The sequence below is a fragment of the Myodes glareolus genome, chromosome 10 (genome assembly GCF_982192425.1).
Source record: "Myodes glareolus chromosome 10, mMyoGla1.1, whole genome shotgun sequence".
Lineage (NCBI taxonomy): Eukaryota > Metazoa > Chordata > Mammalia > Rodentia > Cricetidae > Myodes > Myodes glareolus.
Window position 1 is genome coordinate 28309229 of NC_142035.1, and position 26917 is coordinate 28336145.

Genomic DNA, 26917 nt, shown 5'->3' on the forward strand with positions numbered 1-26917 from the left:
TTATGGACTAGTTGAATAGTATAGGGCTTTCTTTTGAACTTTTCATTGCTTTATTTACAGGGAGGGATTAAACTTTTCATCTATAATTTGGAAGCAAAATTCATCACAAAATGCAGGCAGAAGTTTCTGTCTCACCCACTCCTGCAGACAATCAATCCTAAAGAAACACACAGAAGCTTATATTAATTAATTATATAATTATAAATTAATTATAAATTAATTTGGCCTGTTATATAAATAACAGGCCAAAATTATAATTTGGCCTGTTAGCTTAGACTTATTAACTAGCTCTTTTAACTTAAATTAACCCATAATTCTTGTCTGTATTTAGCCACATGGCTTGGTACCTTTTCTCAATAAGGCATTCTCATCTTGCTTCCTTTGTGGCTAGCTGGTGATTGACTCTCTCTGCCTTTTCTCTTCCCAGAATTCTCCTAATCTGGTTGCCCCACCTATACTTTGTGCCTGTCTATTGGTCAATCAGCATTTTATTAAACTAATATGAGTGACAAATCTCTGCAGTGGACAAGAACATTGTCCCACAGCAAATAAAACATGTATCAGTCACTAGCAATAAACTGGAGAATGTTCCAGAATTGCCTTATGAAAAAGGACTAATTCACAGTCATCATCTAACCCAAAGGAAGACACTGAACAAAATCATTTGAGAAGAAGATTGGAGTAATTGTCTTAACATCTGGACCACTGGAGAACTCACTGAATGATGTGCTTTGTCCGTGATCTCTAGGAAGACACAGGAACAAACAACAAAAATGAAATGACTGGAAGATGACAGATGTCAAGCTCCTGAAGCTGGTGAGACACCGATGCATCCCATGATGCGCACATTCCCACAGTGGTGCCAGGTCTGGCGATTCTCTAGCAGGATATACAGGACTCAGCACACAGTTACACCTGGATAAGATTTATTACAGAGAAGTGGAGGGTGGGTGCCTACAAGGAAAGGAGAGCCAAGCCTACAAGGTCTCCTCCAGAGTCCACAGACCTTGTTTAATTTCTCTGACAGTGAGTTGTGGGAATGCATGTGATGTGTGAGCCCGTGAAGAACATTAGAAACAAATGCAGTGCTCAGAGTTTATTGCAGATCTGTCACATAGGTGTTGTGTTCATAGAAGGTACCAATAACCCAGACTCACACAGAAGCAGGTGTTCAATGCAAGCCACACTGATTATGCACACAGCTTAGGGTGTGCACCACTCTTGTGAGTGAATGGTTGGAACTTTCCTGAAAATCAGTTTCTCAGGTGCCAGGTTAAGGCTGACTTTGTAACAGCCAGACCTTGTGGGGACAGTGTACTTAGGGCTTTGGGCATTCATGGGCAGAACAGGTAGAGTCCTGAGTATGCCTTCAACACTAGGAAATAGGGTAAAGACCACTGTCCTTGCCCTCTTCCTCAGCTAAATGACAGACAAGGGGTGGAAGTTTGTTTATGGTGTGGACAGAAATAAGTCTGACTGCTAACAAGTCATGGCAGATCAGTCACGGCAGAGATTAATTTACATATAAATTTTGTTAAATGTAATTTCAAACTGAATTTATTTCATTTGCTTTGCACTCTTTCATAGGTTTCTATGGTGGAAGAAACTGTTAATTCAGCGGTGAAAACGGAGATAAATCACGATGCTTTGCTTCTTCATCTGTAAGTATTTTAAGCCTAATGCAGAAGAAATGGAAGTGGAGAGGCTGAGGATTTTTCGTTTGAGGCACATATATAGTCAGAATGGACCTGTAACCATGGAAATTATCCCATTAGGAAACTTCCCTGCTCATTTGTCCATTCTCTGCCAACCCCTATCTCAGCACTGAATTAAGGCATGTCTGTATCAGAGTGTGAATGTGCATGCCTGTGTGTGCGTGTGTGTAGTAGGAAAACATTTTGTTTACATGGATGGAAAAGGCTACAGTAAGGTCTGTAAAAGGTGTCAATATAGTACTGTCTTTACAGAACAATCCAAATGTGAAGAACAACAAATAAAAGATACACAGCTTCCTACTTAGCAGGGCAATTAATTCACATTGCAGTAGAGGTTAGGGCCAGTGTAACAAAACCAAGGCAGGTGTTTATCCATTATAATCAGTAAGCTGAGAATTACAGGGTGAGGACCACTTCTGATTTAAAAAATACACAATCTACACAGACTATCCTAAGATAAGGGAACCCAGTCATCAGTTGTTGAGGGCTTCCAGACTATTTAAAAAAAGCAATGAGTTGATATACTTATAAATAAAATAGTTTATACAGTAAAAGAGGACACATTATAGAGTGAGAAAACAGTTACGTCCAAAACACAGACTTGTAAAAGTGATGATATCTTACACAACACACGTAGTATTTTGCATGTAAAAGTATTTGGTTTCTGCAAGGAAAAAAATGTGCTTGGTTTTCAGCCGTATTGCAGATCTTGTAATCTGAAGTACCTTGTGTGCAAATTTCTCTGAGACATACTAAATGTCTTTTCAAAGCATACAAAACTGCAAGTGTTCTCACCACAGCCTGACGAGTATTTTGTCTTCTCTTACCGCAGAAACACATTTAATTTTTAAAGATTTGTTTTATTTTTAATTATGTACATGTGTTTACTTGTGGGTATGTGCAGTTGCCCAAGACAGCCAGGAGAGGGCAGGGATCCCCTGGAGCTGGAGTTACAGGCAGAGTTGTGAGCCTTCTGATGTAGACTCTGATGATCTAACCCAGGTCCTCCAACAGAACAGCAAGAACTGGGCTGCTGAGCCAGGTCTCCATCCCCTGATGGCACATTTAAAAATGGTAAAAGTTCATGGTACAATGACACATTAAACAACTCGGTGGTAAATTTTTGTTATAAAAGTCATCCTTGGTTTGTAGGGAGAGTCTGCCAGGAAGGGTATGGTAAAGAAGACCCCGCTTTACTCAGATTATCAATAGTCCCACAATAGTTGCTGCCCAGAGGAACCCTGAAATAGAATTTTTGAATCGTTTACAGGAATTCAAACCTATACTTTTTTCCCCAGCCTGTTTTGTGTTTCATCGTGTGCCTTCTTAGGCCTTGGCAGTTCCTTGTGCAATGGGCACAGTGCTCCTTCTGCAGCTGCTGCTTGACTTTAGCTCTGTGGTTGGTGTAGGGGGAGAGCCGGGCCCCCCTTCCCAGCCTGGCCTTGCACTTCTTGCCATTGTAGGATTTTCTGAGTTTCCTCTGCCCCTGGGTCAGTGTGGTTGTTTGAATGCAATTGGCCCCATAAACTCATACGGAGTGGCACTATTTGGTGCGGCTTTATTGGAGTAGTTATGGCCTTGTTGAAAGAAGTACACCACTGTGGGGGTGGGCGATATGCCCAAGCCACGCCCAGTCCACTCAGTCCATTTCTTGTTGCCTTCTGATCAAGACGTAGCCAGCACTATGTCTGCCTGCACAGCACCATGCTCACAGCCAGGATGATAATGAACTGAACCACTGAAGTTCAGTCACCTTAATAGAATGTTTTCCTTTATAAGAGTTGCCTTGGTCATGGCGTCTCTTCACAACAATAGAAACCCTAACTAAGGCAGTTGGGTTAACACAGGAGATTTGCTGACATCTCGGATCTTGGAGAGATTGACAGGAGCCTTTGTCACTTTCAGTGAGCAGCCAGGACTCCACCGTTACATCCTCCAGCTGTTTCAGCTGGTCCTCCTGGCCCTGAGGGTCCAGAGCCTTTTTCTTGCTGCTCATCCCTGTGACTGCCGAGTTCCAGAGTAGGAGCCAAACTTGAAATTTTAGGGAATGGAATAGACAGGAAGCGTTTATTTCAGTTTACAGCTTACAGCCCATCAATTTAGTCATGATGTTTCCTTAATATCCGTAGGTTTGAGCTCAGCTGCGGGAGGCTTTATCACCTGCAGCCCTGGGAGCAGCAGATACCTAAGCACCTGCCCACAGACCAGGTAGGGCAGAAGCCCACATTCAACAAAGAAAGAGGCAGCAGTGAGAACCATAGTGTCCCTTCTATGGCGCTGGGTCAGAGCGTTGAGAGTGGCATACCCCAGCATGGCATGGGGGAAGCATGTTGGCGGCAGGAGCTGCATGGTTGCCTACTTTCAGTCCTGACATTGACACCAAACCCATATAGATTGCTACAGGTCCATGTTAACAGGGAACAATGTCCTCGTCTCTGAAGTAAGCCCCAGGTTGCTTCTCTAATGACTCATTCTGCACCCCCCCCTTTTCTCCCCAGAACTGGAGGCGTCTACTGCTGCAGTCCTCATAGCTCTGCTCCTCAGCTCCGTGGTACTGCGGAGAGTTGCTGTCTCTGCTATCTGTGTCCTCAGGAGACAGAAGATCTGACTGTAGGTTTGAGGGAGGGTAGTCCAAGGATTGTTATAAAAGGGGCCAGGCCGGCCGGAGGGTCAGGTAAGACCACACACCATCAGGTTTATGGAGTCTGGAGGAGTTATCACATATCATTCTGCATACTCAGGAGTCTCATGAAACCTTGGGTAGTTCCCAGCTCCCAGGAAGTGTGTGATTTGCAAGGTCAAGGACTTGGCAACAATGCTGACAGCATCCTAGATGACCTGGAGGAGGTGGACCACGGGGTGATGGAAGGAGCACCGACTTCCATGGTCTCCATGGAGACCATCTCTAGATTAGTGGATGGCTAGGAGTCTGTGGGCCAAGTGGAATCTACATTTTTAGAAGTTATAGGTGATCTTTTCTCAGGGCTGTTCCTATTGCTTATGATCAAGAAGTGACAAGGAAAGATGGTCATGACTTGGGAAGGAGACAGAGTGACAGTTCTCTGGCATGGGGTTCTCGTCTACTGAGGGCATGCATATCAATTCAGGGGTAATTCACAAATGGCAAGAAAATTATTAAATGGGACATATTTCCTCATTTCTCTCTCCTTCCTCTGTCACATTGGACCCTTAATTTCTGCTACCTCCTAATGCCTTCCCTCCCAAGATGGCAATTAGCCCATAATATCTGGTTGTTCCTCTGCATAGGCTTTGATGCTCCAGAGGTGAGTTTCGATTCATGGTACTGAGTAGGTACTCAGGAATGGGTTGTGGGTCCTGACTCTGGACCCTCCCTAGAGTGTGAGGAATAAACTCAATCTGAGTACATCAGAGGTTCTTTTGAGCTCACCATGGGATTGACTGTCACAACAGTTCTTGCTCCATAGCTACACCATTTTCTGGATTCCTGTTTAACCAAACTCTCAAACCTTGTTGCTGTTTTCAAATAAGCCCCATCCTAACTTAGGAATAAAAGTCATTCTTTTTCCTCTTTATACAAGTGGGTCCAATTTTGCTGGAGGAACAGCAGGGCTTACAGACTCCCTCTGTCATGAGCTGCCTTATGTGAGTTCTGGTGACACCAACTCAGATCCTCACAGTTTTTCATCTCAGCCCCTTGTGAACCTTATGAGGTTCTACAAACATTAAAATCCTTCAAGGCTGGGGACATGGCTCAGCAGTTAAAAGTGCATACTCTACTTGCAAAGGACCCGAGTTTAGTTCCCAGCACCTACTTCTACATAGCTTACAGCTATCCAGGGATCCACTCCTTCTTCTGGACTCCCTGTGCATCTACAAACACACACACACACACACACACACACACACACTTTACACATACATATAGACATAAAATTTTTAAATAAAAAAATCAATCTTAAAAACCATACTGTCGGTAATAAATGTGTAAATAAAGAATAATACAAAACAATTATTTTTAGTATAGTACACTGCAGTTTAAAATCTTCGACATTGTGAGTTTTGATCTTCATTTATGGAGAAAAGCATACGAAAAATACTTTGAACAGTGATTGACTTCTTATGTCATCGCTCTGTAAGGCAGACATCTTTTCTATGTAGTTAATCATCATCCTCTGTGTGTTTTGGGTCAACACCTAATCCCTTTGTATGTACTTTTGGTGCTGGGAGATCTCTGCAATAGTTTCTTTAATGTGAAGGTTTAGATAGTGTCATCTTTCTTCTTTTGCTACTACCACATTCCTCATGAAATTATCTGGCTGCCCAAGTAGAGTCTCTTGAAGGGGATTGGTGCCCACACTGCACAGTCACTTGCTTACCCTTCCCTAACTCCACGCTGGTCGAGATCGCATCTGACCCCAGCAGTAGCTCTTCCTGCTTCTTCTCTGAACTTTCATCTTTTTTGTCAATTCCATTTTATGAATTGTTTACATCTGTAAACACTGTGAGGCCTCATCATTGAGTGACAAGGGGACAGTACAACTATCTGCTTCCTGGGTATGCAGATATGGAGAGAGATACCTACTGAGACCAGCCTATGACCAGCAGCACTAGAGGAAATGATATGATGGGTCATTGACAGTGATAAGCATTTTACATTGGTATGTTGATTTGTGGAGTCAAGGGCCAGCACTCAAGTCTGTGCATGTGGAATTCCTGATGCTACATTTGTGAGGTATCTGCCAGAGAGACCTCTCAGGCATGGTTCAAGCCAATAAAAATCCATTATTAGACAGCAACTACACTAGGTATTGGGGATCTGAGTGCAGTCCTAAGCCTTTTTTAGGGTGAGCTTTAAGCCTGAAAACCACATCCTGGGTTGACAATCCACAGTTAGCAAGAAAATTTAGCCAGAAGTCAAACAAAAGAAGCCAAAATGCAAAATTCGTGTATTTAGGTACTTTCCCAGAACTTTGGGAAAGTTTACGTCTTTGTTCTCATTCTAGCAGGTGGTGTTGCTGCCTACACGCTGGCTTCCAAGGCCTGGATGGTACTTCCCTTATGGCATCAGCTGTGCTAATGTCTGGGGAACTAAGGTCTGGAAGCCTGCAACACTGCATCTGCCATGAGGAAGGGAATTTGAGCCTTGTGTTGGACCGATGTTACCCAAACTCTGGCAACTAAAATTCATGAGTACCCATACCAAAGTGAGGATTATTTGTCTTCCTTAAGCATAATGCCAGTTCAAACAGGGAAAGGATGTTCAGAGCCTCAGTTTCCAGAATAGGGACTTTCATAGGATACACACTGAAGGCATAAGTCACAAGCAATCCCACACCAGTTTGGAATTATGATTAATAGAATGGTTATTTATTTAAAGGGGAAAAACTTACAGATCACTGACACGGACAACAGCCTTCTGTGTGATCAGGAAAGGAGTCTAGAAGCCAGAGTGGAGCCGGAAGCAAGAGAGCAAGCAGAGGGCTGCCGCTGCTTTTTTAAAGAGAGAGAGATCATGCTGCAGTGGGCTGGTATCTCAGAGGCTATTGGCTGAAGGAGCGGAAGGAGCTCCTGCAGCACCTCCCCCTTTGGTTTAAGTAAGAGAGTTCTAAACCTACTATGAAATTATACAGAATAGGAACAAATATCCTATTCTAACTAGCTTAAGTCTTGTATAATAAATAACTTGGCCAAGTCATAAGAGGAAAGTAACTACATTTATATAGTCTTCAACCCCATCGAAGATCTGAGAAGGAAAATAATGTTACCTGAGTAATTAGGAAGTACAATCAGACAACTTCCAAAACATGCAACAAATCACAGAGACAACTGACTACCTGGGCAATCACCCAAAGTCACGTTTGCAGTGTTGAAGCAAAGAACTTTGGCTAAGGCCTAACATAACTGACATACCATTTTCAAAGGCAAGAAACTTTTCAAACCTATCTTACCCTGTCTTGGCAGGATATGACAGTGCTGTTTTATCCATTTATGGATACTCTGTATCCCTGTCAGTGATTGAGGTATGGGCATTTCTTTGCCCAAAGGCCAGTTCTGCCCAGAAGAAAGGCTCCAGGTGGAGTGTCTTTGGTGTTCAACATTCTCTCGGCAATAGATTGGTGTTGCCCAGAGCGATTGTGTCTCAGTACCACAGAACTCTTGAGTTAGATTAAAGGCCATTTTCTACAGCTCTTTGAAGAGGTTCAAGATTATCTATCTATACTGAATATAATCTCTATGTATCTAAAGAACCTGATTAGTCTAATTATAAATGACAAACATCTTACTATTGATCTATATAATTCTCAATACCTATCTAACTTAAAGACTAAGACAATAAACAACTGTGCAATAAATGAGGACAATGACCTCCAAATGTAAACAATGCACAAGTACACATGGCAATATGGTAAATATATATATCAACACATAAACAATATATACGTATCTTAATCAGAGGTGGAAATGTACACTGCAATAATGCAGTGAAATGTACACATGAAATGATTTTTTTAAATAATGGATATGTTGTTGTTGATACCAATTTCTCTTAAATGTTACACTTCAGTTCAAAACTTTTCTTCCTTTTCCCACTATTCTCCAGATCTTTTAAATTTATTTTACTTACTTTGAATTAAAAAAAACCATAACAATTCTGCAATCTTCACTCATCTTTTGATCTCTGGCAAAAACAGAATGTGTAGCAGATGAAGGTAGCAATCCTGGGTTTTGCTTGATGACCTTAGGAACAACCTGTGTGCCTCACTTCCCTCCTGGGAAGTTGTGGTGAAACACTGGGAGCTTCCATGATATAAAGCTTCCATGATAATATAGTCCAACAATGACTGTCTGCCCACAGATGTTCTAAGAATCTAAGAATCCAGTAGTCATTCAGTCCACGGGGCTGGGTCTTTAGTGTCCATCAGAATCCCACATAAGTAGGCTCTATTGCCAGTGAAGGAATGGACATCCAGTGGGAGTGAGAGCAAACAGGCAAAGAGCAAATTCTTCCTTCTTCCATGTCGTTTACATAGGCTGCTGGAGATGTGAAACTTGAAAAGATCTGAATTTAAAGGTGTATCTTTTCACCTCAAGAGATCTCTATTAAATATTAAAAGTGGATCTTCCCATTTTAAATGATTTAATCAAAAAATATTGGTCACAGGTATATCCCGCCACTTGGGTTTTAGTTAATACCAGATATAGTCAAGTTGTCAATCAAGAAATTGACCATTGCAGGCAGTGAGAAGAATTCTGATGAATCTTTGCCAGTGAAAGAGGTTTTTTCCCCCACATTGGGAGAGCTGTTCTTTCCCTTGGTGGCAGAAGCATCCTCCCTTAGTAGTGATGCATTTTGCCTAGCACCATCAGAGGGGTCTCCTGTCCATCCTAGGGAAGCTCTCGTGCCTTCTCTAAGGCAGCTCCAAGCAAGGCCGTGCCGACTGTGTTCAAGAAGCACCCTTGCAGTCTTGCTTTCCTTCTAGGTGTATAGCAGAAGTCTAAGCAGGCCACTGGATATGAGATTAGGTTGGTTGATACATAGACCACAAGATTGGTCCTTAGTCAGTGAGTTGGAAATGCTTCCCATGCTGTGGTTTAAGGGTTTGAAGACTCAGGCAGAGAGTTGTCTAAGGGGGACTGTCATTTAAGAGCCACCCACATAAAGGGTCTGAAAGACAAAGCTTTCACCACTGTTGTAGGAATGACTCATAAGGGGAGTCCCAGCATCCATGGAGAGTACGGTTGCTACTCTCTGTGAGACAGACCTTACAGTAGGAGGCAGCCATGGGGTCTGTTAACCTGACACATGCCATGCCACTCCCTTCTGTCTCATATCCCCATCTCACAGAGGAAGAGAGTCCTGCGTCCTGTCTACAAATAGTTCTGTGTGACAGAACAGTTGGGCGCCACCAAAAAGCAGTCAGTTGCAGATTCACAGCCAAATTCTGGAATTTCCTTTTTTTCTAGAGCATCTCCTTTTTGGGCATATGTCCTTCCTAGGATATTCTCTCCTCACAGTAGATACAAGCTGTTTGCAACTGGCTTGTAAGAAGAAATGACCAAATTCATGGGCTCTGGAGGGTCAGAGACTCCACCGCATGAGCATAATGTAGATTACAGGGAAATTTTTAATGGGACTTTTGATTCTTCAAAAATTCCATGCATACACACCATGCATCTTCAGCATATGCACCTCAACAGCTTCCCTTCCCCCTGGCATTCCCAACCCATCCCTTCCCCTTCCATGTCCCCTCCTTTTCTGTTTGACAACTCAGAGTCTGATTAGTGCTGCCTATTGCTGTACTGACAGACCTTGTTGACACTTAGCTTGTGCAAATGAGTTCACTAGCTGAGTGGTGGAGTGCCCTAAAGACATAGCATTTCCCAGCACTCTGGGGACAGCCTATGGCACTTACAACTTCCCTCCCTTCTTCTGTGATGTTCCCCAAGCCTTGCAACTGGGGGAGGAGTTGATATAAATGTCTCCTTTGGGGCTGAGCACCCAATTGACACTTATTCTCAGCATTTTGACCAGTTAGGAGTTTCTGCATTAACTACTGAGCACTGCAGAGGAGCTTCTCCGGCTGAGGGAAGGCAGCCCTAATATTTGGGTGTAAGCATAACTATTTAGACAGCAGTTTGATAATACATTGTTTAGTAAAACAATAGAAGTAGGCTCAGCCATTATCTTATACACTCACAAGCCATGGGCTTTTGACAAAGTTATAGCACTAAGCCTGAATTCCTGCCTGTGGAGCAGACCTCAAATCCAAGCTAAAAATCTTTGGTTAACCTGTAAAACCTTTATGTCACTATTGAACCAGTGGGCCCATCTTGCCTGGCAGATTGGCATTGCAGCCATTCAGGGACGCCACTGTTGTTTTCCTCTCTCTGACCTTCATTGCACTTGTGGCACCATGAAAACTGGTCTGCCATGGGGAAGTTTTTAGGTCAGTTTCAGCTTGATTTCTGTATGCATGATAAGGACATTTGAGGACGAGATGCTGTATAGACCTCTCTGAGTGGCAAGTGATATAAAATTACTTGTGTTCCCTATGACTGGTTCCCTAAAAGTGGCCTTAGTAGGGAGAAGAGGAATTTAATAATTGAGTGAATAGAATGGTTTGACTTGTGGCTGCTAGTCAGCTTTCTATCCTTGCCCCCACCCCATCATTACACAAATGAGTTTGTGAGCTCAGTGGCCAGGCGGCAGGGAGAGAGGTGATGCTGGGCTCTGCATCAAGAATCTGCAGTCTTCAAGGTTTTTGGAGACTTCTGGTCACTTTAGAATGCTGTCTTCTGAGCATCTCCGCCAGTGCTATCATCAGAAGAGTAGCGACTGTTTGCAACAGGTGTTCAGTACCAGGGTCGTGTACTCTAGTCATTTTCTAATAGAGGGGTTGATGGGGTCACAGGGCCCTCACTTGAGATTCTAGCTACAACATCCCTCAGCTCCCAGGCATTTGGATGTAATTCTTCCCTAATTGCCAGTGTTGTTCAGTATGTTGTGTTGTTTTGTTTTGTAGCAGGGTCTTATCCTGTTGTCCAGCTTGACTCAAACTCCTGGCCAACAGTGATCCCTCTGCGGTAGCCTCCTGACTAGCTGGACTGTAGGCCATACTACTGTGTCCAGCTGTACTTCACATCTTTCTGTTCAGGTGCCTGAGATTTCAGACAGCTTCCTGTTAAGGTCATTAAGATTGGGTTTGCATTTTTATTTTGTTTTTTTTCTGCATACAAGGACCCAGCTGACAGAAGTTTTATAAAGGTCAGCATTGGAAATAGGGGTTGTCATGTCTTGGGGATTGTTGCTTTGGGGGTCTTAATTCAAGTTCTGGCATGAATTTCTTACCCAGTAGCTTACCCATCAAAAATAATAGACCCAGTATCACAGAGATGGCTCTCTATATACTGAGTCTCCTTGGCCACAGCTTCTTTCATAGTCTAGAACCTCCGAAGTAGTAGGAACTCAAAGAATTTTGGTTCTTACACCCTTCTGGGTAATAGATCCACTAAAGCCCAAGGCTTTCCCATGGGTTTTGGATACCCACATTCGCAAACACCAGACCTGACTTTTAGAATCCCTAGACCCCCACCAGGCAGTGGCGGTACACACCTTTAATCTCAGCACTTGGGAGGCAGAAGCAGGAGGATCTCTATGATTCAAGGCCAGCCTGGTCAGTTCCAGGATAGACCCCTGTCTTAAAATACCAAAAAAAAAAGCTGCTTTGGGGATGGCACATGAGTGAGGAATGGGCCTTAGGCCTTGTCAGACCCTGAATACGGCTGTCTCATTACCAGACTCAAGCTATACCCCCTCACCCCAACACTGCTGCCTGGAATCCTTATCTGGAAACCAATGAAACCAAGTCAGAACTTCCAGGACAATCCTCCCTGGTCCTGAGCCCCTGTGCTTCACCTATGGTCAAGGCCAGAATCTGGACTACACTTGGTTACCTTGAGCCTTACTGGAGTTGGATTCCCTGTAACTCTTCCCCCTCCCTAGCTAGCCAGACCCATAGTGGCACCAAAATCTATCTTTCTGCCTTATGCTTCAGCCACAAGCCAACAGGACACTGTGTGTCACACATCACTCCGCTCTTGCTTCCATGTTGTTCATGCTGCCACTCAGAAAAGGATTACCAAATAGCCCACCCAGCCCCACCTAATATCATGGCTTTACTGGAAGCTATCAGACTCCTAGAGCAGGTGGTGATCATTGCTTGCTAGGCTCCCCAAAAGAAAATGACCAGTTGTCACTCACAGACACCTGTCAAGGCAGCAACTGTACTGCCACCTCAGCTACCATCATCCACCTTCCCTGCCTTGCCAGCACAGTACCCAGGAGGAGGCTGGCGTCAGTAGCCGCAAGTGTCATTCATCTCCCTGCCCTGAGCATGGAGAAAAGGGGCCAAGTTATCAGCTCTTATTACCCTGTCTTCCCTTTTTGAGCGTCTACCCAACCTCCATAGGAGATACTCCTAACACACACACACACACACACACACACACACACACACACGCTCTATCCCCAAAGCAGCCCCATCTTTGAGGGAAACGTATTGAAGAAGCTACCCAGCAGCCTGATAGAAGCAGCAGCCAGATGAATGCAGTGCATGCTCTGACCTCATCCCTGTCGTTCTGCTAACTCATAGTATGACCCCAGGTAGAGCCTGACCGCAGCTCTGGCCCAAGGACTGCAATCTATTTCATCCCTTTCTCAGCTAGTCTTACAGGTCAAGTGTTCACACCTGCTGTACTCTAACTGGTGAGTGATTTATCATTTGATTGTGGATATCCTAATCCTAGGACACCCTTCTTCTAATGGGTCTTAACATTCTCATTCTTTATATTGTCTGTGTACTGACTTCTAGTCGATGTGGCAGAATGACACACCACTTCCATAAGACTCACCCCCTGTACTGGGGCAGCAGCTATATGTGTAAATGCACCAAAGGTTTTCTAGACTGAAAGACTAATAAGCAAAGCATTCTGTCATGGATCTCATGAGGTTACAAGTGCTTATTTTTTCAATAGAGACCACAGGAATGGCAACTACATAGAACTAAGTACAGAAGGTATGGGCACACCTAACTTGTCAGTGGTTACCAATTACTCCTTGGCCTCAAAAAATGGAACCCTGCTGCAACTACAAAGAAAGCCATCAGTGACACACCAACCGTTCTTCCAGTTACTCCTATAATTCTTCATCTTGCTAGTTTCCGTGCCTTTACTCACTCACGCACAGTGTGAATGCTCTCCCACTCCTAAGTACCGCAGTCGGACATGTCTTTATGCCGAGGAAAATGTCTTTAATGATAGTTGTCCACTCGGGCCGTGAAATCATTGTTTCTCATTACCAGGGATGAGTTCTAACCAGCCCGACTGTGGGTGGTGGGCATGTGGAAATACTCCTTCCTGGTTTGTCATCAGCAAGACAGACCTCATTTCAGAGCTATTATTTTCATAGATTTTCAAAGAACCCTGAGCGATTTTCCTGGATTCCCATGAGGAAGGTTTGGGAAGGGAGATGGGTGTCTGGTGAGGAGGTGATGGTACCAGGACTTCTCGGATAATTGTCTCCCGTGTTCCAGTTATCTACCTATCCGTTTCCAAACCAAAACCCCTCTTCCACTTCCAAATTCTTGAGGCAGTCTCACAACCCTGAGGTAGTCCCAGATTCTTGGGAAGGAAGGTCCTGGGATGCCTCTCCCTCAGATTAGTTTGCTAACTTCCAAACTGATCAGGAGACAGGAGTCTGGAACCTGGCTAAGGACTGACAGGCTGACAAATACTGCCTCGAAGGGTTCTGTCCATCGCCAGGCCTTCTGTCCAGGCTGCTCTAGAAGGTTTTGAATGGCTTCCTCACAGAAATACCCAGAGGCCATGCAAATTCTGGAGACTAACTCATGGTCAGGGTCTCTGCTTCACACACATCACCTAATTCCCTCTGTGTGCTGGTGGGCCAGGCCAACAGCACCTCTCTGAAGCATCCAGATTCCAGAAAATCACACAGCTCGGCACTAGTTTGACTTCTGCTCTCTCAGATCGCCTTCATAGCGACTCAACTCGTGGAATCAGCTATCCCTTTTCAAGCCATACTGGTTTCTATCACAAGTCCGAAAATACTATGAGGCAACGAGACTCATCCACCCAAACCAGGATTCATCTTTCCTATGTTATCCTGTGCAATAGCTTAAAAATAAAGGAAACAGAAAAGCTGGACATGGCTTCCCAGAGAAGGAAGCTTTCCAGGTGCCAGGATCTATGTGGGCACACGTGGTTCATTTTTTTCAGGCCACAGTGGAATTGTCTTTTGACAAACCTATCTACCTATCCTTAGTGCTATGGGGCTTCCTCAAAAGTATCTGAAGCATGGTGGGGCTCCAGCATCCTTGCTATTTAAGGTTTCCAGTGTGTGACTTTACTGTACAATGTGTTTAGCAGGAAAGCGAAATGACTGTCTTCTAAATCTGGCAAATGTGAGCTTGGGTGTCCTGGAGAAGCAGAGTGGACAAAATGAGGTCCAAGAACTCCCTGATCAGAGCTCTGGTCAATGAAGTTGACCACACAGCAAGTGCTGTTCGAACAGGGGCCACACCTGTTATCTAGGGTGGTTCTTGGCTCATCTCACTTTTTACAATTTGTGACTCTCAAACCTATTCAGGGTCCCTGGTGTCATGTTGTCCTGCCCAAAGACATGATTCTGGGCTTGTCATATAGCCATAGAGGTTCTGCTCTGTCTTATTAGAGTCATCTGGGGCCAGCTATCTTGACTTTCTGATGTATCATTCCAACCTTGTTCTTTGAGAGACCGGGAAGGACACAGCAGCTTCTCACCAGTCTAAAGGTGGTAGTATCTTTATTGACAGCCTCTCTGGGCCTTCCCTGAGTGGGGAGCAAAGTCCATTCAAGATGCCCAAGGCTTAGCCAGAAGTATCACTCATAGGTCACCAGCAGAACTGCTCTTGCCTAGGCTAATTGGTTGGCACTTGGCATCATTGGCATTGATTCTGCTAACTCCTTACCGGAAACTTGGCACTGGAAGGAATCTTCTAGCCGTAAAAGAGCTAGCTAACTCAAGATTATAGGCTTTCTTGAGCTGTTGACTACCTGCTCATGCCAGAACATCTCTACAGGCCCATGGGAGCCCCAGAGTTTCTGTAACTCCCTCCCTTCAGGTTCCTGTTCTCAGGATGCCATGTTTGCTTGCCTACTCATTGGCCTTGAGTGGGGTGCAGTATCTGAGAGGATATGTTGGTGTGGTATTGAGAAATATTAGAAAAAGCATTTCCCAGGAAGGCAGGGAGATGAAGCACAGGCAGAGAAAACTATGAGCAAAGGTTGTAGCATGTAGGTGTCAGGGTGTTGCTTGATAGAATGCCAGGGCTGCTCTATAATATGGCTGGATCTGGCAGTGGAGCCATTAGGCCCCAGCATTTTGCCCTGGATCTGTGGGTCAGTGGTTAAGCTGGAAGACTTACTCTGAGGCGGAACAAATGATGATTTTGGAGGAGACTGTTCTGCAGTTCCCTTCAGGGCTAGTAGCTATATCATATCAACCCCTGTAAGCAGAGTGGCCGGTGTCGCAAAGGAACCTCCAGCAGCGAGTGCTGGACCCCATACAGACACTGGGTGTGCAAGACCAGGAGCAGTGCCTGTGTGCCTTTGCTGATGGCCTTCCTTGTGCCCATACTGGCTCTCTGGGAAAATTCAGGCCCCCAGGTTGCCATGACCCCAGGAACAACAGTTCTGGTGAAGACCTGGGAGTTAAAAGCTTCTGAGCACCGGGAAACCCTTTGTTCATTGCTTGCCTCAGTGTCCTCCGCTTCTGGCAGATGTGTCTTCTACCTTCTTTTCATCGTGGCTCTTTCATTCTCAGAGACTCTGCATTTCATGGAGGTGGCATTTCCACTTCAGAGCCCTTCTGTCTGAGGACCCGAGTGTTAGGAAGGCTAGGATGTCTCTCTGCCGGGAGCGCCTGCAGCTCTGGGGTTTACTTGGCTTCGTGCTGTCACTAACCACGAATGGCTGTGTCTTCCTCCTTCCTTCCCATCAGCAGCAGCTTCTGCAGTCTTTGAATGAAGTTTCTAGGCTGTAGCTTGATGGCCACACTGGTCCTTCTATTTTTTTCCTACTCTAAACCTGGTCAACAGGTTAATCTGAAGTATACCAAAACCACATTGATTAAAATATTAAAAGTGAACCTCACAGATATTGAGCCTAGGTTAGTTTTTTTTTTTAAATTACTGGCACATTCTCAGGTGTTGAGGAGGTTTCATGCCCTGAACATTTTGTTGAATCGTCTTTTGCCTGACACAGTGCCTGAGTGAGATGTGTTACCGCCGCTTGCACTGCTTGTGAGCTTTCACGGGGGCAAGATTTCAGAACCGTAAATGCTGCCCTAAAAGTGTGGTTAAGGCATTCCAATCCCACTTGACCCACAGCGCTCATTCAAATTGGGCCCTTCGGTCTTGATGCAACCCAAAATAGACTTGATGAATTCTCTGCTCTAGATCACCAGGAAGCTTCTTATGACCCAGATGCAATCAGGATAGGATGGTAATCGAGATTTGGCTAACTTCCGAACTAAAGCAGCAACAAGCGTTATTGCAGCCCCCAAAGATGTGTCATCGAATGAATGGAAATTCATGAGGCTTACCATAGTAGCTAATGGACTAAATGCGGCAATGCAAGAAAATTGAGCCGTATCACTTCTGCTTGTACTTATTAACCCATAGGGCAGAGATTCATTCTGTGGTATTGAAGCTGAAGTAAGATCATCTTGAGCGGTTTCACTTTGCCATGCTATCAATAAAAGCAAAGTATAATCAGATAGGTTTTCTAATTTATGGTCTTCAATACAAAAGTCATTCCTGCCTGGATTTCCAAGTCATAGTGTGGGGCAAATGTCTTTAGGCAGGGGAGGGAGAGAGACTGGGCACTTGTTGTCATAGTGCCTGACCAATAATTGCTGTGTTGTTTGGGAGCAACCGACAGGTGAACTTGATGTTGAGCCAGGGGCAGGGTTGGCCAAGGGTTGCTCTGCACTTGCCTGGGCTCTTTGTCGAGTCTGGTCACATTGACAATGATCAACACTCATTTCAGTATACATAACCCAATCTATTGCCTGACCTGGGGGAATCTGAAGTATCATTTAATTTTCCTCCCTCACTGGTCCTTCTGTGAAGTTTCTATCTAGACTTCAGCCTGAAGGCCTTACTGGGTCCTTCGGTGAAGTCTGTAGACTGTAGCTCGAGGGCCTCAGTGGTCCTTCTGTGAAGTTTCTAGCCTGTAGCTCGAGGGCCTCCCTGGTCCTTGAGCAGTGGTTTCTAAGAGGCTTAGGCATAGATTCTACCTTCCCTTGTTGGACCACACCTGAGCCACTTTCTCTGGTTTCAAAGTTATCCATTTTAAGTGTTTGCTCAACCACAAGGACTGGCTGGATGGCTGGGCTCTCAGTTGTCATTCGATATCCCCGCACCCTCCTGTTTCCAGCTGAAAGGAAGCTCCCCTGACTCAGTTCTTCACTGAACTCTTGCCACATTTCTTTTTAGAAAGGGTTAAGCCTTTTTCAGAGAAGTTGGATATACTGTTCAATGATTTTCACGGGCCCATGTGTACATCTACAGTTAGCTTCTGCTTTGCTGAGTTGTGTTTCCATCCCCTGAACCTTTTCTCTTATTTGCCTTGTCTCAAAAACGAGCTCCTTCAGTTGTTACTAAATTTCCACCACTCAGCTCCGCTCCTGACATCTTGGACTCTGTTCCCATTCCTGCAGACACTGGAAGCTCATGCCATGTTCCCCTCCCAGCTGCATCTACTGTTCCTGGTTCCCCGTGTGCCAGGGATTCAACAAAGGGTTCATTTCATGGAGCTTTGATTTCAGGAAGTTGTGTGAAAGCCAGTGTTTTTAATGCAACAGACCCTTCCAGAAGTCTCCTTAACTTCTAAAGGGACCCTCATCTCCAGGGCTCTGAGCCTAGGTTTTTTAGTTCCAGTAGATGCCTTTCAGTGATTAGAGGGACTGTTACTAACCGCCCGTCTCCACCCTGGTGCTCGGTGAACACTGCTGAAATAGGCGGACAGTTTCTTGGGGTTAGAGTTGTCCCTCAGTTGACTGGATAACTTAAAGTGGTAGCCAGAATCCTGGGTGTCCTTTTGGGTTAGCCCTGACTTAGTCTGTTGGCATGAGTATCTACAGTGATGATTCTGTGAGGGACCATGCCAGCCCTTACGGTTGTTTAGGCACCTCGTAGACAGCTGCAGGACAGGTGTCTCTCAGGGCAAGTTGCGTGTACCCTCTGCTTCCCTCAGATACTGAGGGCTCTTCAGACATTGGCTCAGGACTTGCAGCAGCATCTCTGGATTTTCTCTCCGGTGTGCCAGAGTCTCTGCTGATTGTCAGGGGATTGGTTCCTAGTCAAGTTTCTGCAGACAGGCATTGCCACTAGGATGTGCACAGGTGCTGTTCATACCAGAGATGCAAGGAGAAAGACCACCCACTACAAATTATGGCCAAATCAAAGAAAGCTTTATTTGGCACATGCTTGAGCTAGGTTGGCAGCTCAGGCTCTGCCTTAAATGGGGTTCTAGAGAACAACCCTGAGCCCATATCTCTTTTATATGGCAAATTCATAGGGCGGGAGAAAGCATGGTTATAGAAGTGAGATCAGGAAGTTAAAGAATTTTTACTGGAACATCTGCTATAGAACATTTTGTGGTCATGGGGGTGGGGCACAGTCTAATTCTGAGAAACAGAAACTTAAGTTGTACAGTAAACAGTAACTTCAGAACATCAGAATCTAATCTTATCTATCTATCTATCTATCTATCTATCTATCTATCTATCTATCTATCTATCTATCTATCATCTATCTATCCATCTATTATCTATCTATCATCTATCTATCTATCTATCTATCTATCTATCTATCTATCTATCATCTATCTATCTGTCTATCATCTATCTATCTATCTATCTATCTATCTATCTATCTATCTATCTATCTATCATCTATCTATCCATCTATTTTCTATCATCTATCTATCTATCTATCTATCTATCTATCTATCTATCTATCTATCTATCGTCTATCTGTCTGTCTGTCTATCTATCTATCATCTATCTATTTCCTGTCTATCTATCTATCTATCTATCTATCTATCTATCTATCTATCATCTATCTATCTGTCTATCATCTATCTATCTATCTATCTATCTATCTATCTATCTATCTATCTATCTATCTATTTCCTATCTATCTATCTATCTATCTATCTATTTCCTATCTATCTATCTATCTATCTATCTATCTATCTATCTATCTATCATCTATCTGCCTGCCCCAGCCATGATAAGCATGCATGGGCAGCGCTTATGGCAGTCCTCCAGTTGTTCCTATCCTGGGCAGTCCTCATTGCTTGTGTTACTGTCATACCCAAGGTTTCACTGTTTTCCTTTATGCTGTCTGTCCGGGTTTTTTGGGCCTTCCTCTTCACCTTGTCCCAGGCCCTCCTCCCAGCAGTGCTGTCTTCAGCTGTCTGCCGTCATTTGTTCTCACACCATGGCCATTGCTGTATCTTGTACAGATTCCTTCTGTAGGTGGAGATGTTTCTTATGTCATCGTTGCTCAGTCTGTCTCTTTGTGTGACGCCTAGAATCCTCCTGACACATGCCACCTGGAACATATTCAGCTACTGTGTTTCATTGTGCAGGTTGCAGAGGTATGGAGAAGGCAGCTTAAGACAAGCGTCTCATAGACTTGTAATTGTATTGTTGTTGTTGTTATGTCTCCTGCTGACCAGACCTTTCCTTGTGCCTAGAATGCAGCCCTCGCTGTCCCTATCCACCTCTTGACATCGGAAATAGCTCCCTCCTTTGAACTGAGGACGTTTCTTCCCAGATAGACAAAGCTGACTGTTTGCTTGAGGTTCTGATTCTTTATTACAGTGTTAAAATCCTTGTACGCCCTTCCCATGTGTTGTATCTCAGTCTTCTCAATGTTTCCATCATACCAAGGTTTTCACTCACTATTCACTATTACTATTTCACTGTTACTATTCACTATTACTATTACTATTCACTATTACTATTACTATTTCACTGTTACTATTCACTATTACTATTACTATTCACTATTACTAATACTATTCACTATTACTATTACTATTCACTATTATAATACTATTACTTTCACCACCATTGCTATTACCATTTTACTCGCTCTGTTTTCCATGGCCTGCAGCTCGTTTGGACTTTCAGCAACTAGTGCTGTGTCATCGGCGAAACACAGCTATTGATTCACACCCCGCCTGTCTCACACCTGTCTCCTCGTCCTCCAGGGCTGTTGCTGTTGTTAATTCCAGGGCTGTACTGTAGAACAGAGGTGAGAGGATGCACCCCTGCAGCACGATTGTCTTCCTCTGACCCCTTAGTTCTCCAGACTGTGACGGATGCAAAGGTGTCTTTATAGGCATTTTCTAGTATTCTTAAGATTTTCTCTGGGTACCCGTAGAACCTCATTGTTTTCCAAAGTCCTTTCCTCCAAATGCTCTCAAATGCCTTCCTAAAGTCAATGTGACGGACATATAAGTCTTCTCCAAATTCTTCACATTTTTCTGTCAGTTGCCTCAAACTGAAGAACTGATCAATTGTTCTGTTAGCTCTGGATCCACACTGGGCCTCTATTAGGATTTCCTCGTTTCTGCCCTTGATCCTTTGCAGAGAAGATCTTGCTGCTATGGCACAGTAAACTAATGCCCCTGTAATCTGAGCAGTCCAGCTTGTACGGGAATTATGGCCTAGTGCTTCCGTTCCGTGGGAATCACTTTGTGCTCCCATATCTCTCTGAAGAGCCTGAGAAGCCTCCACCCCTGAGCCTACTGTAGCTGCCTCCACCTCCTCCACCGTGATGTCATCCACTCCTGGGGCCTCCCTGCAGTTCACTCTCTCTCTATTTTCCTCTATCTTGCTCCTGTCAATATTTAATATTTCCCCATCGTCTCTGGTGTTTGAGTGGCTGCTGAAGTCTTTCTCATTGTAGTCTACATTGACAGCATTAGGGTCTTTGTACAGGTGTCAAAGTATTGCCTCCATCTTTGCTTTACTCCCCCTGGTTCTGTTAATAAATAAATGACCTTGCCCATCTAAAATCACCCGAATCTGAGGAGCATATCTGGCAGTTGTCCATCTGATAGCTTCATAGACACGATGTGTTTTATTATGGAGTCTAGACTCTCTGACCTCCTTGCATATGCCTTGTACGTAATCTCTCCACCCTTCTTCGCTCTTCTTTTGACCACCCTGCACAGAGAGTTGTGGGGTTTTGCTGCCTGCAGGTTGCCTCTTCATTTGCTCTTTAGCTTCCTTCTTTCTTCTCCAAAGTTGATCATCTGTCTCTGCAGTAAGCATTCTACTGGAGTTGCCCTTTTTGCATAACCAAGCATCTCCTTTGAAGCCTCCTGTATAGCTCTTTTGATTTTCTCCCATTTGCTTTCTATATTTGTAAAGGGTTGTTTAATGATTTCCCTCACCTTTTTTTCCCCCAGCGGTTCTCTTATACTCTGTCCGTACAGCTGGGCTCATCAGTTGTTAAGGATCAATCTTGTGGTTCATCTTGCCTGGTGTTCCTCTGTTAAATTTCAGTTGAATGTTGGCCGTAACAAGTTGGTGATCTGACCCTAAATCAGCACTAGGAAATGATTGGCTATTTTGGATGCTAGCTAAGAGTTTCCTGCTGACCAGAATGTAGTCATGCAGTCAGTTTGATTGTATGTGCATTTGTCAGGGGATTCACACATCCAGCATTTTGATTGCTTGGCCTGCTTGAACTTTGTGTTGGATCCGTACAAATCATTTGCACAGCAGAGGTCAAGCTGTCGTTCCTTTCTACGGTTCCTTTGTCCCCGAATCCAGATGTTCCCATGACACTATAGTCCATTCTTTATTTATTATATATACAATATTCTGTCTGTGTGTATGTCTGCAGACCAGAAGAGGGCACCAGATCTCATTACAGATGGTTGTGAGCCACCATATGGTTGCTGGGAATTGAACTCAGGACCTTTGGAAGAGCAGGCAATGCTCTTAACTGCTGAGCCATCTCTCCAGCCCCTTGGATCATACTCTTGCATAACGATTAGTATGTCATTCTTATGCTCCCTGCTAACCTTGTTCTGTAGATCTATGTAGAAACTGTTGATGGCATCCTCTTCTGCTTCTGCTGTTGGCGTGTATATCTGTGTGATAGCTATTGGATGTGTTAGTGTCTGAAATCTGGCTGATATAATTCGGCCATTTGTAGGTCTGTACAAGAGCAGGCTATTTTTGGGTCAAACTGGATAGCACTAAAGCTACACCTGCCGTGTGTTTTCTCTCTCAACCTGAGTTTATACCGTGCATCCATTTATTACAAGTTCTTGTTAAGAAGTAGAATATTGCCGGGCATTGGTGGCGCAGGTCTTTAATCCCAGCACTCGGGAGGCAGAGGCAGGCAGATCTCTGTGAGTTTGAGGCCAGCCTGGTCTACAAGAGCTAGCTCCAGGACAGGCTCCAAAGCTACAGAGAAACCCTGTCTCGAAAAACAAACAAACAAACAAACAAAAAAAGAAGTAGAGTATCAAAAGGACTATTCCAAATCTCCCTCACCCAAGTTTGTTTGGTTAGTGTTTGTGTGTGTGTGTGTTGAAACAGGGTTTCACCGTGTAGCCTTAGCTGTCCTGGAACTCACTCTGTAAACCAGCTGACCTTGAACTCAGAGATCAGCCTGCCTCTGCTTCCTGAGTGCTGAAATTAAAGGCATGCACTACCACTGCCCAGAATCCTTCCGTTTTCTTATGTGTCCTTTTCAAATCCTTGATAGGGAACTTCCATTTCTAATTGTTGTTAGTGTAGGACAGAGGACAAGTATTTTAACATTTTCTTTCTGGTGGGAAACAAAATTTATGAGACATGGAAAGATACATGGACTGATTGTGAGGAGCATTGTCAGCAGGATTAGGGTATCTGTGGTGACTAAAGCAAGCATTAACTGGATGGGTCAGGAGAAGAGTGATTGATAACAATTGTTTCACTCCTGTTGGTCTAAGTATTTAAATTTTGTTTGTGGCCTGAATCTCCTGTCCAGTATTATGCTCCAAAGCCTTCATTCAGGATTCTAAGATATGAAGTTTGTCCATTAGAGATAATATCTCATCCTTGGACATAATCCTCATGGCATGTACTGTGCCTTCTTGTGTAGAAATTCTGTCAATTAATCTATCATACCCCTTTGATAAAGTCCGATTAATAATTCAGTGGTTTTAATGCTTTCAGCTAATGTTTCAGCACTTACAGTCATGGACTGGATTTTACAAGCCAAATCAGCTGTTCCCTCCTCCAAAGCAGCGAAGTTCTCTTTCCATGAATTAATATTAGACTGTACCTTCTCAAAATTTTGCTCAGTTGATCGAGTCATATTAGACAAAGATCAAGTCTCCTCCTTGAGAACTCCCGTCTCTTTCTTGAGGAGGTTGGTGTCCGTCTGAATTGTTTTTGAAACTACCTCAACCGACTGAAACTTATCATCCAAGATGGCTGTGTCCTTCCTTAAGTTTTCAACCTCTTTTCTAAGAATCCTGGATTCAGTCTGTAAAGACTGCATCATAAAGAGGCTATCAAAAACAAACAAAAAATAGTCAGCCCCAGAAATAGCCAAGCAAGAGAAATATCATAAGCATCTTGTAAAATCTCAGCCATTGTGTAATTAAAAAGGCTGTGAAAGCCTTGAACGGTTATATTGTCCGACATTTTCAATCAAAAGAAATCTTACTTGTATTTATTTATTTATTTATTTTTCAACCAAAAGAAATCTTACCTGTAATGACGTTGCCTGCCAGTAGGTGGTGGGGTGCACCCTGCATCCACGTGGTGGGCGAGTCAGAACCGGAAAAAATTCTGAAATATATATACTCAAATCCAGAGGTTAAACTCACAGACTGTGTGCTGTGTGGATTACTTAACTACAGCCGAGCGGCAGGCGCCGGGAAGCAGCGGCACTGGGCATGCCGTGGCGCTGGGGCACGGGCTCCTTGGCATGGAAGATAGCCTCGGCTTCCGGCAGAGGCTGCTACTGAGCGGAGCTGTGGGAGCCGGGAGCTGGGAGCTGGCGCACAAGCCAGCTGGAGGAGGGCCAATGGCCGGGGCCACGCGGGCGCCAATTACGGCAGGCGCAGTCTCCGGTGGGGAGCCCTGAGGAAGGTCAGACGGCACCGGCCTTCGGCGGCTGACCGCGCTTAGCAGTTGGGTTTGTGCCCAAATGGATGCAGCCTGGCCCCCACTGGCCAGGGTGCCAGGTGAAGGGCGTGGTCGATCGACAGTTAGAATTAACCAGACCAGCTCAAAGATAAATAATAATATATTTAATAATTGGAAAAACAGAGAAAACTCACACAACCAATGATCCAACGAACACCAGGAGCACGGAGAGAAACAAAGAGACCGAGGCAAGCGCACCTGGATGTTTTATCCTTTTTTCTTGGCCTCGGGACCACACCCTAAACAGAATGTGATTGGCTGAACTTCCCCATCAAACATTTTCTTTCTGGTGGGAAACAAAATTTATGAGACATGGAAAGATACATGGACTGATTGTGAGGAGCATTGTCAGCAGGATTAGGGTACCTGCGGTGGCTGAAACAAGTGTTAACTGGATGGGTCAGGAGAAGAGTGATTGATAACAATTGTTTCACTCCTGTTGGTCTAACTATTTAAATTTTGTTTGTTTGTTTTTCAGGACAGGGTTTCTCTGTGTAACAGTACTAGCTGTCCTGGAACTAGCTCTTATAGACCAGGCTGCTCTTGAACTCACAAGAGATCTGCATGTCTCTGCCTCCCATGGACTAGGATTAAAGGCATGTATCACCACTACCAGCTAGTATTTAAGTTTTAATATTGTTTCTTACCTTGGCCAAGGTTGCCCTGCTTATTATTTCTGACTGGTTGGCATAAAACAGCTGGTTTCTCTTAAGGCTACACATAGTCCTCCCTGTTTCATAGAAAGCAAGTTAAGACCTCTCCAATTCTGCAAGACTACTTCTATCAAGGGGTTTACTTGGTTTTCCAGCCTGGATATCGAGTCTTCTAAGAACTCTAAATCTTGCTTAGCCTGGGCATTCAAGGTTCTGAACCCTTGATCTCATAGTATCAGGGCTGACGTTCCTAGTGCAGCAGATCCTCCAATCCCTGAACTCAACCCTGAAAGGAATTAGTATGGGGATTGCTCGTTTTGGCCGAGAGTGATCTGGCATCATGGCTAGATGTAGGTGGCCTGTGTCCTCATCATAGTTATAAAGTTGTGGAAGGAGGTGAATAAGGACACAAAAGAGAGGATGTGTCCCATGAACATTGTGGGAGACCAATAGACATTTCCTGATATTTTTGATACAAGACCATCAGGTGTCAGAGAGGGCAGGAAGAAACAGCTGTTGACTCTTGATACCTGTGGCAGTTAGGTTCCAGGTAATAGTTGTACAATTATCCAAGTAGGGAGAAGCCAAGTAACCTGATACCTTTGACATGACACGTAGTCCTCATCCTTATAAGTCATCTAGGGTTATTTTGGGCTGGGACCAGGAACAGGCATCAGTAGTAGCTTGTGACAGTTGTGCAAGTGACAGGTTGTAGGCCATTCCTAAATAATAACAGGGCTTTGTGTCAAGTCAGAGCCAACAGTCCTGTGTCAGGTTAGGTGTAGAGTGGTTGGGGAAAGAAAAGGTTGCTGTTAGCTTAGTTGGGAGAGAGACTTCAATTGGAGAGATGGGTGGAGGGGGCTCAACAGAGGTTAGAATAGGTGAGACAGTTAGTTAGTGGACTCTTAGGATGTGGGTGTACTGGGGAAACCTGAGGCACCAGGAGAAGGTCTCTATTGGGGCCTATGGATTTAGGTTCTTGTTTTACCCTATATCTTTGAATTATGATTGAGGAATCGGAGTCTGGCCTAACTGCATATAGTCTAATTGCCCAAGTTCTTCTGGCATCCCAGGGGATTTGCCAGAGTAGTCGTAGATGTCCCAGAGTTTAGGTTGGATACTTGCAATGTTGCATGACCTCATCTGACAGAGGTTTGGGGGAGATGGTAAGAAGATCTTTGTTGGACTTTTCCTAGTGGATAACAGTTACACAGCTCTAAGAGGCACAGTGATGTGAATTAACACCCTGGCGAGTTTTGCCTCCTTGGGTGGTCATGCATAGATCAGGATACCTTGTAGGTTCTTTTGCAATTATAAGTACCCCCACGCCATCCCAGAATGGAGGGGAAAGAGCTTGCAGTAATCTGCTTTCAAGTTGGGTCAATTAGAAGTTGTAACAGTGTCCAGTGTCTGACCTGTATCAGAGACCCCAAGTCCTCGTTTCCAGGCGGGTGGTTTATGTGAATTGGAATAGCTAAAGTTTAAGGGTATGACTATAATTCAGTATGCAATATCATGGCTTCCATAGTATAAAATGGGACAAGAAAAAGTTAGCAATAAAATATTAAACCTTGAGGGAACTTTATTTAGTCACTTTCCATCTCTGGTGGCCCGTTTCTCTATCTGAGGGATCCTCAGGCCCTTTCTTGAGATGAGAGTGATGGATGCAGGAAGGAATACCAGAAACCTTAACAGTGGTGGGCATCCTTCCTCGGCTTGAGGCAGTAAGTTTTGCAGTGATGTATCAGTACAATATCACCAGGTTGGAACAG

The 26917-nt window shown here is 44.3% G+C and overlaps 1 long non-coding RNA gene across 1 annotated transcript; it reads left to right on the top strand.

The window, feature by feature from the left end:
• The first annotated feature begins 434 nt into the window (after positions 1-434).
• LOC148120595 (uncharacterized) lies at positions 435-8332 on the top strand. Its single transcript, XR_015739138.1, has 4 exons — positions 435-816; positions 1588-1661; positions 3845-3923; positions 4214-8332. It is a non-coding gene; the product is annotated as an uncharacterized LOC148120595 (long non-coding RNA).
• Positions 8333-26917: the final 18585 nt, after the last annotated feature.